The sequence below is a fragment of the Idiotropiscis lumnitzeri genome, chromosome 11 (genome assembly GCF_059441095.1).
Source record: "Idiotropiscis lumnitzeri isolate Australia: NSW breed Sydney's pygmy pipehorse chromosome 11, RoL_Ilum_1.0, whole genome shotgun sequence".
Lineage (NCBI taxonomy): Eukaryota > Metazoa > Chordata > Actinopteri > Syngnathiformes > Syngnathidae > Idiotropiscis > Idiotropiscis lumnitzeri.
The window spans coordinates 20,814,725-20,832,588 of NC_142401.1; the positions used below are offsets into that span (position 1 = coordinate 20,814,725).

A 17,864-nucleotide genomic window follows, 5' to 3' on the forward strand; every position below is an offset into this window, starting at 1 on the left:
CACCAATAACATGGGGGGGCGTTCACTGCTATCCAGCCATGGTCATGTACAATTTATTTGACATTATTTAAATTAAATTGGAATAAATGGAAGAATAAAGTGGAACTAATAAAATAAGAACCAATGATATAACCAGTAAAGCTAAAAAAAATGAATGAAGCTTCTCCACACCTGTTAATTGCCACATTAACTATACTTCCCTTTATTGCATTCAGTAAACACCATTTTTTAAAAATTGATTCATTACCTTTTTATTTAGTAAAACTCACTGCACCAACCCAACCGGACTGCATCGGGTCATCTGTCTGCTACACCTGTAGACTACGAGAGTCCCCTTTTGGTCTTAATGTGGAGCTCCGGAGCCACACTCAAGTCTCCAGACAAGCATTTGCAAATTGCCACAAGCATTTGCGAGTCGTCCACGGCGAGACTGTAGCAACACCCAAAGGCAGGGGACGCTGAATGTTGGCATTTTGTGCTCTCAGCCTGTCAGGCGAATATGTGGAAATTTATTAAAAAAAGCAGCTCGCATACTTGCTTACATTTGTCAAAGTTTTTTTTTTTTTTTTGCGGTGCAAAAGCTTACAGCACCTGGTATTCCCAGGCGGTCTCCCATCCAAGTACTAACCAGGCCCGACCCTGCTTAGCTTCCGAGATCGGACGAGATCGGGCGTTCTCAGGGTAGTATGGCAGTAAGCGACAATTGCTTTCAAAATTTTGCATTTTATACATGTGGTCTTTATTGTGGCAAATACTTCAATCCAAAAATACGTAACAAGAATCTGAAACTATAACCACAGTCACAAATGTGTAACAACAATCTACAATGCATGATTGAAGTCACAGATATATGACAAATATCAGCAAATGTGTACAATGATTTGTTGGCACATACACGTGGTTAAATGCGGACAAAAATCCGTAGATGGGCGACCTGTAAAAACGGGACCTTTTGATTGGCTGTGTTCTTACAGGTGACGTTTGCTACAGTCCTGCCGCGGACGACTCGCAAATGCGTGTCAGGAGACTTTTGTGTGGCTCCGTAGCTACACGTTCGGACCACATGGGGGCACTAATATTATACCAGCCCCGTACCACCAATATATACACCAATAACATGGGGGGGCGTTCACTGCTATCCACCCATGGTCATGTACAATTTATTTGACATTATTTAAATTAAATTGGAATAAATGGAAGAATAAAGTGGAACTAATAAAATAAGGACCAATGATATAACCAGTGAAGCTAAAAAAAATGAATGAAGCTTCTCCACACCTGCTAATTGCCACATTAACTATACTTCGCTTTATTGCATTCAGTAAACACCATTTTTTTAAAAATTGATTCATTACCTTTTTATTTAGTAAAACTCACTGCACCAACCCAACCGGACTGCATCGGGTCATCTGTCTGCTACACCTGTAGACTACGAGAGTCCCCTTTTGGTCTTAATGTGGAGCTCCAGAGCCACACTCAAGTCTCCAGACAAGCATTTGCAAATTGCCACAAGCATTTGCGAGTCGTCCACGGCGAGACTGTAGCAACACCCAAAGGCAGGGGACGCTGAATGTTGGCATTTTGTGCTCTCAGCCTGTCAGGCGAATATGTGGAAATTTATTAAAAAAAGCAGCTCGCATACTTGCTTACATTTGTCAAAGTTTTTTATTTTTTTTTGCGGTGCAAAAGCTTACAGCACCTGGTATTCCCAGGCGGTCTCCCATCCAAGTACTAACCAGGCCCGACCCTGCTTAGCTTCCGAGATCGGACGAGATCGGGCATTCTCAGGGTAGTATGGCCGTAAGCGACAATTGCTTTCAAAATTTTGCATTTTATACATGTGGTCTTTATTGTGGCAAATACTTCAATCCAAAAATACGTATCAAGAATCTGAAACCATAACCACAGTCACAAATGTGTAACAACAATCTACAATGCATGATTGAAGTCACAGATATATGACAAATATCAGCAAATGTGTACAATGATTTGTTGGCACATACACGTGGTTAAATGCGGACAAAAATCCGTAGATGGGCGACCTGTAAAAACGGGACCTTTTGATTGGCTGTGTTCTTACAGGTGACGTTTGCTACAGTCCTGCCGCGGACGACTCGCAAATGCGTGTCAGGAGACTTTTGTGTGGCTCCGTAGCTACACGTTCGGACCACATGGGGGCACTAATATTATACCAGCCCCGTACCACCAATATATCCACCAATAACATGGGGGGGCGTTCACTGCTATCCACCCATGGTCATGTACAATTTATTTGACATTATTTAAATTAAATTGGAATAAATGGAAGAATAAAGTGGAACTAATAAAATAAGAACCAATGATATAACCAGTAAAGCTAAAAAAAATGAATGAAGCTTCTCCACACCTGCTAATTGCCACATTAACTATACTTCCCTTTATTGCATTCAGTAAACACCATTTTTTAAAAATTGATTCATTACCTTTTTATTTAGTTAAACTCACTGCACCAACCCAACCGGACTGCATCGGGTCATCTGTCTGCTACACCTGTAGACTACGAGAGTCCCCTTTTGGTCTTAATGTGGAGCTCCGGAGCCACACTCAAGTCTCCAGACAAGCATTTGCAAATTGCCACAAGCATTTGCGAGTCGTCCACGGCTAGACTGTAGCAACACCCAAAGGCAGGGGACGCTGAATGTTGGCATTTTGTGCTCTCAGCCTGTCAGGCGAATATGTGGAAATTTATAAAAAAAAGCAGCTCGCATACTTGCTTACATTTGTCAAAGTTTTTTATTTTTTTTTGCGGTGCAAAAGCTTACAGCACCTGGTATTCCCAGGCGGTCTCCCATCCAAGTACTAACCAGGCCCGACCCTGCTTAGCTTCCGAGATCGGACGAGATCGGGCGTTCTTTTTTTTTTTTTTTTTTTTATTTATTGTAATAAAAACATCTGTACAAATAGAGGTTTGACTCAAGATCCAAACATTCATGAACAAACATCAGTAGGGATGTCCAACGATCGACAGTCGTAACCAAGGATGCATTTTAAAAATGAAAGTCCAGACTGTTGTCAGCAGAGAAAGTTACTAGTCCGTTGTTTACTGCCAAGTCGTCTTGAAAACGTTGGGGTCGATGTTCCTGAAGATGGGTGAGATGGGAGATGACCAACGATTTGAAGATGGACCAGTGATCGCCTTTCCTTTTTTCATGCAGGTGGATGTTTCTTGTGATGACAATGGAATGACGTGCTATGGCCAAGAGCAGCTTGAGGGCTTTGACATTTAGGCCTTTCCATGGCGAAGGGATGATACCGAACAGGAGAAGCCAGGAATTCTGGTCACCGCCACCACCGACTACCGGCGAGGGGAGTTTCACCCCCAGCCTCCTGGCAATGAGATCTTCTAGTCTGGATCTGAAATGTTGCACGACTCGGCATTGGAGAATGAGATGGTGAAAATCCTCCGGTTCCTCTCCGCACACTGGACATGTCCTGTCATAGGCACTTGGTAGAAAAGCATGCAGCGTTGTACATGGAAAGATTATCCTGTGTCTTATTTTAAAATCAGTGTTACTTACCTTGGGTGGAGTACACCAGTTAAACATGTCAGCCCAGATGGACGAGGGAGCCAGGGTGGGGTATGCCTGATGCCACGCGTTTTCTGCTGTTGGCTTTTTAAGTATTTTGGTTAGCAACACATGATAGAGTAGTTTTGTTGTGCACTCTGCCAGTCTAGTCGGTCGAGCCCCAAAGGTCAGCACATAATTTAAATCTGACTCAGTGGTGGTGTCTTCACTCTGTGACATCCGCCCCAGAAGGTGCCCCCAGTGGCAATGCACGGAGTCTCTGATTTTTCCCACTGAGCGCAACACAGTGGCCCTTCGAAAGGGAACTTTGTGGAAGCGAAACAAGGTGCGAATGCGTTCAATGTTAAAATTCCCTTTCTGGTCTAATAAATCACCCATTGTTCTGATGTGTGCACTTTCTAAAACCCCACTTAACATCCTTTCCCCACTCCCTGGCTCACCGCCCAGGAGATCGGGATTGAACCTAAGTGGAATGTTCTGCAGTTGATGGAGTGACATTGGCTCTGTCCTAACCCATGGCCGCAATGCCCACCACGCCTCTAAGATTTCTTTTTCGAAGGGGTCCAGAGGGGGGAACATCGTGCGAGGCAACATCTGGCAAAGATTGAAGACGCCGTAGCGGCCTAGACCCTCTAAAATTGGCAGAAGAAAATCCTTCCAGGGAGCTGAGAAGGCAGGATTTAAAAACTTTCTGAGCAGCTTCAAGCGTAGTGCAGCCTTTTTTGTGCCAATGTCTGTCAAATTTAAGCCACCTGCTTGGACATCACCGATCAAGGTATAGTGCCCAATGAAACCTCTTTCCCTCTTCCACATGAAATAATTAAAAGTTAAATTTAATCTATTTAAAACATTCGCGGACATGTGAGTGACAGTCAGTGAGTGAATTAATTTTGAAATACACAGGTTATTGATGACCAATATTTTCCCTTTCAGAGTTAAATTCCTGAATTTCCACATATCTAAAGTGGATTTTACTTGTGGTAAAACTGTTTCCCATTGCTGATCATCACAACGAGAAGTGTTCTCCCCAATCCAAACACCAAGGATTTTTTGGCTGAGTGTGGCCTCTTTAAAACCCCAGGTCTTTGGCACAGCGCTGGTGGTACCAAAAACGGCCATGGTGGACTTATCAAAATTGACTTTTGCACCCGAGGCTTGGCAGAAAATGTTGAGCTCGTTGAGAGCTACACTTAGACTCTCCACGTCTCTGACAAACAGGTTTGTATCGTCCGCATACTGTAGAATCTTAACTTCGCGTCCACTTGGTGTCCAAATGCCTTTTATGCTGTTATTTTGTTTGAGGAGGGCCGCAAGTGGTTCTACAACAAGGCTAAAGAGTAGTGAGGACAGGGGGCACCCCTGTCTCACTGACCTTCCCAATTTAACAGGTCCTGTCAGTAGTCCGTTCACTTTGATTTTACTGGCTGCGTTTGCATACAGACGTTTTATCCAATTGGTAAAGGAAGACCCTAATCCAAATTTGTCAAGCACCTTCCATAAAAAAGAGTGCTCCACCATATCAAAGGCTTTTTCGAAATCGAGGCTGACATGAATTCCGCACGAGGCAGCCATGTGTTTAGTTAAATACTTTATACTTAAAATAGTGTCTGAAATATCCCTTGTCGGAATGCTATATGAGTGCGTTTCGGAGATGATGGTACCTATTACTTTTTTGAGACGAGCTGCTAAAACTTTGGCTAAGATTTTATAGTCAGTGTTCAAAAGACTAATCGGTCTATAGTTGCTCAATTGTTCAGACGCACCTTTCTTGTGTATTAACGTAACGGTACCTTCGCAAAATGATGAAGGGACCAGATCTTTTTTTTCCATGTGATGAAACAAATTGAGCAAGATAGGTGACAGCTTTTTCATAAAAGCCTTAAAGAACTCAGCCGTTAGACCATCGCAACCTGGGCTTTTTTTATTATTTAGATCTTGGATTGCCTTTGTGATTTAGAATTCGGACATTGAGTTGTCGCACATGTCTTTATCGTCCACACTCAGTACCCGGTTTAAGGCGGCTATGGCCTCGGTGGCATGATCTGTCAACGGTTGTCGGAATTTGAAGAGATCAGTATAGAAAAATTCGACCTCTTCTAAAATGTCATCAATGTCCGTGACCATCGCGTGAGATTTGTGAGACCACAATTTAGATATATATGCTTTTCCTTGTTTATTTTTTTCCAGTCCCAAAAAGTACGCTGTTGATCGCTCGCCCTCTACAGCATTTTGAGCTTTGGCCCTCAGGGCTGCCCCTCTACACTTCTTTGCTTCAAGCAGCTCGAGTTTATGTTGCAGCGAGAAAAATAACGGGTCCACAGGCCCACGTGTTATCGCCGCAGATAGAGTTATTTTCAGCAATTGGTCTCACAGTGTTCTCCTCTAATTTTTCCACCCAAGACTTAGCTCTACAATGATTAATTGACAATTTTTTTAAACGTAGTTTGACACTTTCCCACCAGTCTGTGACCCTGTCTACATACTTAGACTCCTCCTTTATCCCATCAAGAAAATAGTTTACTTTTGAAATAAAGCTCTCATCTTCTAGAAGCGAATTATTGAAGACCCAGAGACCACCGGTCCGCCTGCTTTTGTATAGACATAGATCAAACGACAGTAGCGCGTGATCACTCTGTCCAGACCATGTGTACTTGGGATTGTCCAGTCTCTGCGCAAGGGAAGCAGACGCTAAGCACAAGTCAATGCGCGATTGTTTAAGCGTGCCCAGTACTATTTGTTTGCGCGAGAAAGCCCTCCCCCTGAGGTTTAGGGTTCTCCAGATTTCTAACATATTGTTGTTGTTGATCAAGTTCAGTAGACAATTTCTGCTGACATCATTTTTGTCGGTGTTGTTGACACTAATATCCAATTTACTCAGGGCGACATTGAAGTCGCCAGTCATGATTGTTCTATTGTTGACAAAAGAAAACGCATGTAAGAAAAAGTCTCGTCTTTTTAGCTCCAGGTTTGGTGCATGGAGGTTGATGAGTCGGAGAGGCAATGAGCCATTAAAGTCTACCACTATAAATCTGCCCCCCGGATCAGCATGCACCAGGTTGGGGTGGCCCAGTGCACAGGTCCTAGACAGGATTGCTACGCCACAAGACCTGGGGGAGCCGAGGGCTACATGTACAGAGCCACGTACCATGCGACGAATCTTGTCAACATGCTCTTGGCTCCACCAGGTCTCTTGCAGACAAAGAACATCCCACTTTGTGTTATGTAAAATGTTGTCAATTTTGAGGTTGCTCCGCAGCCCGCAGGCATTAGCTGACACAAGGAGTACAGTCATTTTAAAGATAGGAGGGGAAGAGGCTTATCACTTAGACTTCTTCGATCTTCCTTTTCTCAAGCCTTCAGATTGCCTCTTTTTGAGTTCCGCTGTGCTGTGTTCCATTTTGTCATCAGACAATTTACAACTGTCATGACACTTGTCGACCGGTAAGGGGGCTTCTGCCATGTGGCATTGCGGCCACATTTGGGGCAATGATAAGCCTTCAGGCTGACCAACATTCCTCCCCACCGCAGATATCTCGCTCTCTCCCGTATCGCCGGTGCACGAGGCATTTAGGGAGGTCGGCAGGGAAAAATTGATACTGCTGATCCTTTCTGGATGTTGTTTCTTCCCCGGCCTAGGGATACAACTTTCCATAGTTGTCCCCCCCCTCTCAGGGGCAGAGATTGGAATCTGCCCAACACTCACCCCCTTCAAAGGTTCGGCCCCGGTCGACATGGGATCAGGGGTAGGGCGATGCGCACCCCCCCCCGCCTCGTTCGTGAGTAGAGCTAGGATTTTGACCTATAACTCCCTCCACTACAGGCACCCTTGTCCCACACAGCACTGTATCAGAGCTCATCTCCCTATTCTCAAACAGGTGAGCTTTTGAAAGGTTTGTTTCTGGCAGGCGAACAACCGGCTTTGCGATAGTGGGACTGTCTTCCATTTCTATCGGTGCGGCCACAGAAATATCCTCGCCACAAACACAAAGGACAGGGTATTGTCTGCACACACCACAACGACGAAGGTGAGTCTCATTACATTCTCTGGCATAATGCCCCTGCTTGCCACATTTCCGGCACAAGAATTCCGGACAATCCCTGTACACATGTTCCGGGGACAGGCAACCTCTACACACTTTGACCTGTCGATCATGGATCACCCTGAAATATTCAGGCCCTGAGGCAGTGATGAAGCGAGCAGAATATGGTAAAGATTTTACAGTGTCAGTAAATCTTACTTTAACAAAGCGGGTCCCGTCAGCTACATCGGTGCCCGGCCACATTTTCCTCCGTACATTGGAGGTCGCCGATACGCCCCAGGACTGAAGTTTATCATATATTTCGGAGTCTTCAATATATGCCGGCAGGTGTAGAAAGGATACGACCATTTCGTCGGTTGTTATCTCCCGACCATGTATCCGCGCCGCGCCCATCCGGAAGCCATCAAGTAGCTTCTTCTTCGCTTGAATAGAGCTAACTGTTATTTCAAATTTGTCAGAGGAAATCCTCCGACAGGCCTTAATCTGCCCACACACTTCCTTAATTCCCCTAATTAACCATAAAGGAGTGATCTCATCACCATTGTCTATGTCCAGAAATACCGTGAGGTCTTTATCAAAAATTATGCTCTCAGTCACAACATTGCTCACCATTCCATCGCTGTTCAAACCTTGTCTCTTGGTCGCCGCCAGCATGCCATCAGGCACTCGATTCAATGACTGCTCCATGGTTTGTCCTAATGAGTCCATTGAACCTGGATCCGGGAGAAAGAAGGGGGGGAATGGGGAGAAGAAACAAAAGAAACCACCCTCCACAGCACGGAGGCTGGGAGGAGGAAAAAAAAAAAGCTAAACAAAAACTCCCAAAAATTCAGAAAAGATTAACCAAGATTTGCCACAAAAAAGACATAAGCCAGGAGCATAGAGCTCTGACTGTCACCTCTGCACACTCACGCAGAGTGACAATCAGGCACACCTGCAATCACTCAACCAACCACACCTGGGCGTTCTCAGGGTAGTATGGCCGTAAGCGACAATTGCTTTCAAAATTTTGCATTTTATACATGTGGTCTTTATTGTGGCAAATACTTCAATCCAAAAATACGTAACAAGAATCTGAAACTATAACCACAGTCACAAATGTGTAACAACAATCTACAATGCATGATTGAAGTCACAGATATATGACAAATATCAGCAAATGTGTACAATGATTTGTTGGCACATACACATGGTTAAATGCGGACAAAAATCCGTAGATGGGCGACCTGTAAAAACGGGACCTTTTGATTGGCTGTGTTCTTACAGGTGACGTTTGCTACAGTCCTGCCGCGGACGACTCGCAAATGCGTGTGCTGATTTGCAAATGCGTGTCAGGAGACTTGTGTGTGGCTCCGTAGCTACACGTTCGGACCACATGGGGGCACTAATATTATACCAGCCCCGTACCACCAATATATACACCAATAACATGGGGGGGCGTTCACTGCTATCCACCCATGGTCATGTACAATTTATTTGACATTATTTAAATTAAATTGGAATAAATGGAAGAATAAAGTGGAACTAATAAAATAAGAACCAATGATATAACCAGTGAAGCTAAAAAAAATGAATGAAGCTTCTCCACACCTGCTAATTGCCACATTAACTATACTTCCCTTTATTGCATTCAGTAAACACCATTTTTTTTAAAATTGATTCATTACCTTTTTATTTAGTAAAACTCACTGCACCAACCCAACCGGACTGCATCGGGTCATCTGTCTGCTACACCTGTAGACTACGAGAGTCACCTTTTGGTCTTAATGTGGAGCTCCGGAGCCACACTCAAGTCTCCAGACAAGCATTTGCAAATTGCCACAAGCATTTGCGAGTCGTCCACGGCGAGACTGTAGCAACACCCAAAGGCAGGGGACGCTGAATGTTGGCATTTTGTGCTCTCAGCCTGTCAGGCGACTATGTGGAAATTTATAAAAAAAAGCAGCTCGCATACTTGCTTACATTTGTCAAAGTTTTTTATTTTTTTTTGCGGTGCAAAAGCTTACAGCACCTGGTATTCCCAGGCGGTCTCCCATCCAAGTACTAACCAGGCCCGACCCTGCTTAGCTTCCGAGATCGGACGAGATCGGGCGTTCTCAGGGTAGTATGGCCGTAAGCGACAATTCCTTTCAAAATTTTGCCTTTTATACATGTGGTCTTTATTGTGGCAAATACTTCAATCCAAAAATACATAACAAGAATCTGAAACTATAACCACAGTCACAAATGTGTAACAACAATCTACAATGCATGATTGAAGTCACAGATATATGACAAATATCAGCAAATGTGTACAATGATTTGTTGGCACATACACATGGTTAAATGCGGACAAAAATCCGTAGATGGGCGACCTGTAAAAACGGGACCTTTTGATTGGCTGTGTTCTTACAGGTGACGTTTGCTACAGTCCTGCCGTGGACGACTCGCAAATGCGTGTGCTGATTTGCAAATGCGTGTCAGGAGACTTGTGTGTGGCTCCGTAGCTACACGTTCGGACCACATGGGGGCACTAATATTATACCAGCCCCGTACCACCAATATATCCACCAATAACATGGGGGGGCGTTCACTGCTATCCACCCATGGTCATGTACAATTTATTTGACATTATTTAAATTAAATTGGAATAAATGGAAGAATAAAGTGGAACTAATAAAATAAGGACCAATGATATAACCAGTGAAGCTAAAAAAAATGAATGAAGCTTCTCCACACCTGGTAATTGCCACATTAACTATACTTCGCTTTATTGCATTCAGTAAACACCATTTTTTTAAAAATTGATTCATTACCTTTTTATTTAGTAAAACTCACTGCACCAACCCAACCGGACTGCATCGGGTCATCTGTCTGCTACACCTGTAGACTACGAGAGTCCCCTTTTGGTCTTAATGTGGAGCTCCGGAGCCACACTCAAGTCTCCAGACAAGCATTTGCAAATTGCCACAAGCATTTGCGAGTCGTCCACGGCGAGACTGTAGCAACACCCAAAGGCAGGGGACGCTGAATGTTGGCATTTTGTGCTCTCAGATTGTCAGGCGAATATGTGGAAATTTATAAAAAAAGCAGCTCGCATACTTGCTTACATTTGTCAAAGTTTTTTATTTTTTTTTGCGGTGCAAAAGCTTACAGCACCTGGTATTCCCAGGCGGTCTCCCATCCAAGTACTAACCAGGCCCGACCCTGCTTAGCTTCCGAGATCGGACGAGATCGGGCGTTCTCAGGGTAGTATGGCCGTAAGCGACAATTGCTTTCAAAATTTTGCATTTTATACATGTGGTCTTTATTGTGGCAAATACTTCAATCCAAAAATACGTAACAAGAATCTGAAACCATAACCACAGTCACAAATGTGTAACAACAATCTACAATGCATGATTGAAGTCACAGATATATGACAAATATCAGCAAATGTGTACAATGATTAGTTGGCACATACACGTGGTTAAATGCGGACAAAAATCCGTAGATGGGCGACCTGTAAAAACGGGACCTTTTGATTGGCTGTGTTCTTACAGGTGACGTTTGCTACAGTCCTGCCGCGGACGACTCGCAAATGCGTGTCAGGAGACTTTTGTGTGGCTCCGTAGCTACACGTTCGGACCACATGGGGGCACTAATATTATACCAGCCCCGTACCACCAATATATACACCAATAACATGGGGGGGCGTTCACTGCTATCCACCCATGGTCATGTACAATTTATTTGACATTATTTAAATTAAATTGGAATAAATGGAAGAATAAAGTGGAACTAATAAAATAAGGACCAATGATATAACCAGTGAAGCTAAAAAAAATGAATGAAGCTTCTCCACACCTGCTAATTGCCACATTAACTATACTTCGCTTTATTGCATTCAGTAAACACCATTTTTTTAAAAATTGATTCATTACCTTTTTATTTAGTAAAACTCACTGCACCAACCCAACCGGACTGCATCGGGTCATCTGTCTGCTACACCTGTAGACTACGAGAGTCCCCTTTTGGTCTTAATGTGGAGCTCCGGAGCCACACTCAAGTCTCCAGACAAGCATTTGCAAATTGCCACAAGCATTTGCGAGTCGTCCACGGCGAGACTGTAGCAACACCCAAAGGCAGGGGACGCTGAATGTTGGCATTTTGTGCTCTCAGCCTGTCAGGCGAATATGTGGAAATTTATAAAAAAAGCAGCTCGCATACTTGCTTACATTTGTCAAAGTTTTTTATTTTTTTTTGCGGTGCAAAAGCTTACAGCACCTGGTATTCCCAGGCGGTCTCCCATCCAAGTACTAACCAGGCCCGACCCTGCTTAGCTTCCGAGATCGGACGAGATCGGGCGTTCTCAGGGTAGTATGGCCGTAAGCGACAATTGCTTTCAAAATTTTGCATTTTATACATGTGGTCTTTATTGTGGCAAATACTTCAATCCAAAAATACGTAACAAGAATCTGAAACCATAACCACAGTCACAAATGTGTAACAACAATCTACAATGCATGATTGAAGTCACAGATATATGACAAATATCAGCAAATGTGTACAATGATTTGTTGGCACATACACGTGGTTAAATGCGGACAAAAATCCGTAGATGGGCGACCTGTAAAAACGGGACCTTTTGATTGGCTGTGTTCTTACAGGTGACGTTTGCTACAGTCCTGCCGCGGACGACTCGCAAATGCGTGTCAGGAGACTTTTGTGTGGCTCCGTAGCTACACGTTCGGACCACATGGGGGCACTAATATTATACCAGCCCCGTACCACCAATATATCCACCAATAACATGGGGGGGCGTTCACTGCTATCCACCCATGGTCATGTACAATTTATTTGACATTATTTAAATTAAATTGGAATAAATGGAAGAATAAAGTGGAACTAATAAAATAAGAACCAATGATATAACCAGTAAAGCTAAAAAAAATGAATGAAGCTTCTCCACACCTGCTAATTGCCACATTAACTATACTTCCCTTTATTGCATTCAGTAAACACCATTTTTTTAAAATTGATTCATTACCTTTTTATTTAGTAAAACTCACTGCACCAACCCAACCGGACTGCATCGGGTCATCTGTCTGCTACACCTGTAGACTACGAGAGTCCCCTTTTGGTCTTAATGTGGAGCTCCGGAGCCACACTCAAGTCTCCAGACAAGCATTTGCAAATTGCCACAAGCATTTGCGAGTCGTCCACGGCGAGACTGTAGCAACACCCAAAGGCAGGGGACGCTGAATGTTGGCATTTTGTGCTCTCAGCCTGTCAGGCGAATATGTGGAAATTTATAAAAAAAAGCAGCTCGCATACTTGCTTACATTTGTCAAAGTTTTTTATTTTTTTTTGCGGTGCAAAAGCTTACAGCACCTGGTATTCCCAGGCGGTCTCCCATCCAAGTACTAACCAGGCCCGACCCTGCTTAGCTTCCGAGATCGGACGAGATCGGGCGTTCTCAGGGTAGTATGGCCGTAAGCGATAATTGCTTTCAAAATTTTGCATTTTATACATGTGGTCTTTATTGTGGCAAATACTTCAATCCAAAAATACGTAACAAGAATCTGAAACCATAACCACAGTCACAAATGTGTAACAACAATCTACAATGCATGATTGAAGTCACAGATATATGACAAATATCAGCAAATGTGTACAATGATTTGTTGGCACATACACGTGGTTAAATGCGGACAAAAATCCGTAGATGGGCGACCTGTAAAAACGGGACCTTTTGATTGGCTGTGTTCTTACAGGTGACGTTTGCTACAGTCCTGCCGCGGACGACTCGCAAATGCGTGTCAGGAGACTTTTGTGTGGCTCCGTAGCTACACGTTCGGACCACATGGGGGCACTAATATTATACCAGCCCCGTACCACCAATATATCCACCAATAACATGGGGGGGCGTTCACTGCTATCCACCCATGGTCATGTACAATTTATTTGACATTATTTAAATTAAATTGGAATAAATGGAAGAATAAAGTGGAACTAATAAAATAAGAACCAATGATATAACCAGTAAAGGTAAAAAAAATGAATGAAGCTTCTCCACACCTGCTAATTGCCACATTAACTATACTTCCCTTTGTTGCATTCAGTAAACACCATTTTTTTTAAATTGATTCATTACCTTTTTATTTAGTAAAACTCACTGCACCAACCCAACCGGACTGCATCGGGTCATCTGTCTGCTACACCTGTAGACTACGAGAGTCCCCTTTTGGTCTTAATGTGGAGCTCCGGAGCCACACTCAAGTCTCCAGACAAGCATTTGCAAATTGCCACACGCATTTGCGAGTTGTCCACGGCGAGACTGTAGCAACACCCAAAGGCAGGGGACGCTGAATGTTGGCATTTTGTGCTCTCAGCCTGTCAGGCGAATATGTGGAAATTTATAAAAAAAGCAGCTCGCATACTTGCTTACATTTGTCAAAGTTTTTTATTTTTTTTTGCGGTGCAAATGCTTACAGCACCTGGTATTCCCAGGCGGTCTCCCATCCAAGTACTAACCAGGCCCGACCCTGCTTAGCTTCCGAGATCGGACGAGATCGGGCGTTCTCAGGGTAGTATGGCCGTAAGCAACTATTGCTTTCAAAATTTTGCATTTTATACATGTGGTCTTTATTGTGGCAAATACTTCAATCCAAAAATACGTAACAAGAATCTGAAACTATAACCATAGTCACAAATGTGTAACAACAATCTACAATGCATGATTGAAGTCACAGATATATGACAAATATCAGCAAATGTGTACAATGATTTGTTGGCACATACACGTGGTTAAATGCGGACAAAAATCCGTAGATGGGCGACCTGTAAAAACGGGACCTTTTGATTGGCTGTGTTCTTACAGGTGACGTTTGCTACAGTCCTGCCGCGGACGACTCGCAAATGCGTGTCAGGAGACTTTTGTGTGGCTCCGTAGCTACACGTTCGGACCACATGGGGGCACTACTATTATACCAGCCCCGTACCACCAATATATCCACCAATAACATGGGGGGGCGTTCACTGCTATCCACCCATGGTCATGTACAATTTATTTGACATTATTTAAATTAAATTGGAATAAATGGAAGAATAAAGTGGAACTAATAAAATAAGAACCAATGATATAACCAGTAAAGCTAAAAAAAATGAATGAAGCTTCTCCACACCTGCTAATTGCCACATTAACTATACTTCCCTTTATTGCATTCAGTAAACACCATTTTTTAAAAATTGATTCATTACCTTTTTATTTAGTAAAACTCACTGCACCAACCCAACCGGACTGCATCGGGTCATCTGTCTGCTACACCTGTAGACTACGAGAGTCCCCTTTTGGTCTTAATGTGGAGCTCCGGAGCCACACTCAAGTCTCCAGACAAGCATTTGCAAATTGCCACACGCATTTGCGAGTCGTCCACGGCGAGACTGTAGCAACACCCAAAGGCAGGGGACGCTGAATGTTGGCATTTTGTGCTCTCAGCCTGTCAGGCGAATATGTGGAAATTTATTAAAAAAAAGCAGCTCGCATACTTGCTTACATTTGTCAAAGTTTTTTATTTTTTTTTGCGGTGCAAAAGCTTACAGCACCTGGTATTCCCAGGCGGTCTCCCATCCAAGTACTAACCAGGCCCGACCCTGCTTAGCTTCCGAGATCGGACGAGATCGGGCGTTCTTTTTATTTTTTATTTTTTTTATTTATTGTAATAAAAACATCTGTACAAATAGAGGTTTGACTCAAGATCCAAACATTCGTGAACAAACATCAGTAGGGATGTCCAACGATCGACAGTCGTAACCAAGGATGCATTTTAAAAATGAAAGTCCAGACTGTTGTCAGCAGAGAAAGTTACTAGTCCGTTGTTTACTGCCAAGTCGTCTTGAAAACGTTGGGGTCGATGTTCCTGAAGATGGGTGAGATGGGAGATGACCAACGATTTGAAGATGGACCAGTGATCGCCTTTCCTTTTTTCATGCAGGTGGATGTTTCTTGTGATGACAATGGAATGACGTGCTATGGCCAAGAGCAGCTTGAGGGCTTTGACATTTAGGCCTTTCCATGGTGAAGGGATGATACCGAACAGGAGAAGCCAGGAATTCTGGTCACCGCCACCACCGACTACCGGCGAGGGGAGTTTCACCCCCAGCCTCCTGGCAATGAGATCTTCTAGTCTGGATCTGAAATGTTGCACGACTCAGCATTGGAGAATGAGATGGTGAAAATCCTCCGGTTCCTCTCCGCACACTGGACATGTCCTGTCATAGGCACTTGGTAGAAAAGCATGCAGCGTTGTACATGGAAAGATTATCCTGTGTCTTATTTTAAAATCAGTGTTACTTACCTTGGGTGGAGTACACCAGTTAAACATGTCAGCCCAGATGGACGAGGGAGCCATGGTGGGGTATGCCTGATGCCACGCGTTTTCTGCTGTTGGCTTTTTAAGTATTTTGGTTAGCAACACATGATAGAGTAGTTTTGTTGTGCACTCTGCCAGTCTAGTCGGTCGAGCCCCAAAGGTCAGCACATAATTTAAATCTGACTCAGTGGTGGTGTCTTCACTCTGTGACATCCGCCCCAGAAGGTGCCCCCAGTGGCAATGCACGGAGTCTCTGATTTTTCCCACTGAGCGCAACACAGTGGCCCTTCGAAAGGGAACTTTGTGGAAGCGAAACAAGGTGCGAATGCGTTCAATGTTAAAATTCCCTTTCTGGTCTAATAAATCACCCATTGTTCTGATGTGTGCACTTTCTAAAACCCCACTTAACATCCTTTCCCCACTCCCTGGCTCACCGCCCAGGAGATCGGGATTGAACCTAAGTGGAATGTTCTGCAGTTGATGGAGTGACATTGGCTCTGTCCTAACCCATGGCCGCAATGCCCACCACGCCTCTAAGATTTCTTTTTCGAAGGGGTCCAGAGGGGGGAACATCGTGCGAGGCAACATCTGGCAAAGATTGAAGACGCCGTAGCGGCCTAGACCCTCTAAAATTGGCAGAAGAAAATCCTTCCAGGGAGCTGAGAAGGCAGGATTTAAAAACTTTCTGAGCAGCTTCAAGCGTAGTGCAGCCTTTTTTGTGCCAATGTCTGTCAAATTTAAGCCACCTGCTTGGACATCACCGATCAAGGTATAGTGCCCAATGAAACCTCTTTCCCTCTTCCACATGAAATAATTAAAAGTTAAATTTAATCTATTTAAAACATTCGCGGACATGTGAGTGACAGTCAGTGAGTGAATTAATTTTGAAATACACAGGTTATTGATGACCAATATTTTCCCTTTCAGAGTTAAATTCCTGAATTTCCACATATCTAAAGTGGATTTTACTTGTGGTAAAACTGTTTCCCATTGCTGATCATCACAACGAGAAGTGTTCTCCCCAATCCAAACACCAAGGATTTTTTGGCTGAGTGTGGCCTCTTTAAAACCCCAGGTCTTTGGCACAGCGCTGGTGGTACCAAAAACGGCCATGGTGGACTTATCAAAATTGACTTTTGCACCCGAGGCTTGGCAGAAAATGTTGAGCTCGTTGAGAGCTACACTTAGACTCTCCACGTCTCTGACAAACAGGTTTGTATCGTCCGCATACTGTAGAATCTTAACTTCGCGTCCACTTGGTGTCCAAATGCCTTTTATGCTGTTATTTTGTTTGAGGAGGGCCGCAAGTGGTTCTACAACAAGGCTAAAGAGTAGTGAGGACAGGGGGCACCCCTGTCTCACTGACCTTCCCAATTTAACAGGTCCTGTCAGTAGTCCGTTCACTTTGATTTTACTGGCTGCGTTTGCATACAGACGTTTTATCCAATTGGTAAAGGAAGACCCTAATCCAAATTTGTCAAGCACCTTCCATAAAAAAGAGTTCTCCACCATATCAAAGGCTTTTTCGAAATCGAGGCTGACATGAATTCCGCACGAGGCAGCCATGTGTTTAGTTAAATACTTTATACTTAAAATAGTGTCTGAAATATCCCTTGTCGGAATGCTATATGAGTGCGTTTCGGAGATGATGGTACCTATTACTTTTTTGAGACGAGCTGCTAAAACTTTGGCTAAGATTTTATAGTCAGTGTTCAAAAGACTAATCGGTCTATAGTTGCTCAATTGTTCAGACGCACCTTTCTTGTGTATTAACGTAACGGTACCTTCGCAAAATGATGAAGGGACCAGATCTTTTTTTTCCATGTGATGAAACAAATTGAGCAAGATAGGTGACAGCTTTTTCATAAAAGCCTTAAAGAACTCAGCCGTTAGACCATCGCAACCTGGGCTTTTTTTATTATTTA

At 43.6% G+C, this 17,864-nt stretch overlaps 7 non-coding genes across 7 annotated transcripts; all 7 read right to left on the reverse strand.

Annotated features, from left to right (window-relative positions):
* Positions 1–579: 579 nt before the first annotated feature.
* On the reverse strand, positions 580–698 carry LOC148328166 (5S ribosomal RNA). The gene has a single exon (XR_015846013.1). It is a non-coding gene; the product is annotated as a 5S ribosomal RNA (ribosomal RNA).
* A 989-nt stretch (positions 699–1,687) lies between these two features.
* Positions 1,688–1,806, reverse strand: LOC148328167 (5S ribosomal RNA). Its single transcript, XR_015845992.1, has one exon. It is a non-coding gene; the product is annotated as a 5S ribosomal RNA (ribosomal RNA).
* A 7,799-nt stretch (positions 1,807–9,605) lies between these two features.
* On the reverse strand, positions 9,606–9,724 carry LOC148328168 (5S ribosomal RNA). The gene has a single exon (XR_015845885.1). It is a non-coding gene; the product is annotated as a 5S ribosomal RNA (ribosomal RNA).
* A 1,008-nt stretch (positions 9,725–10,732) lies between these two features.
* Positions 10,733–10,851, reverse strand: LOC148328169 (5S ribosomal RNA). Its single transcript, XR_015845896.1, has one exon. It is a non-coding gene; the product is annotated as a 5S ribosomal RNA (ribosomal RNA).
* A 988-nt stretch (positions 10,852–11,839) lies between these two features.
* LOC148328170 (5S ribosomal RNA) lies at positions 11,840–11,958 on the reverse strand. The gene has a single exon (XR_015845907.1). It is a non-coding gene; the product is annotated as a 5S ribosomal RNA (ribosomal RNA).
* Positions 11,959–12,946: 988 nt separating this feature from the next.
* Positions 12,947–13,065, reverse strand: LOC148328171 (5S ribosomal RNA). Its single transcript, XR_015845918.1, has one exon. It is a non-coding gene; the product is annotated as a 5S ribosomal RNA (ribosomal RNA).
* A 987-nt stretch (positions 13,066–14,052) lies between these two features.
* LOC148328172 (5S ribosomal RNA) lies at positions 14,053–14,171 on the reverse strand. Its single transcript, XR_015845981.1, has one exon. It is a non-coding gene; the product is annotated as a 5S ribosomal RNA (ribosomal RNA).
* Positions 14,172–17,864: the final 3,693 nt, after the last annotated feature.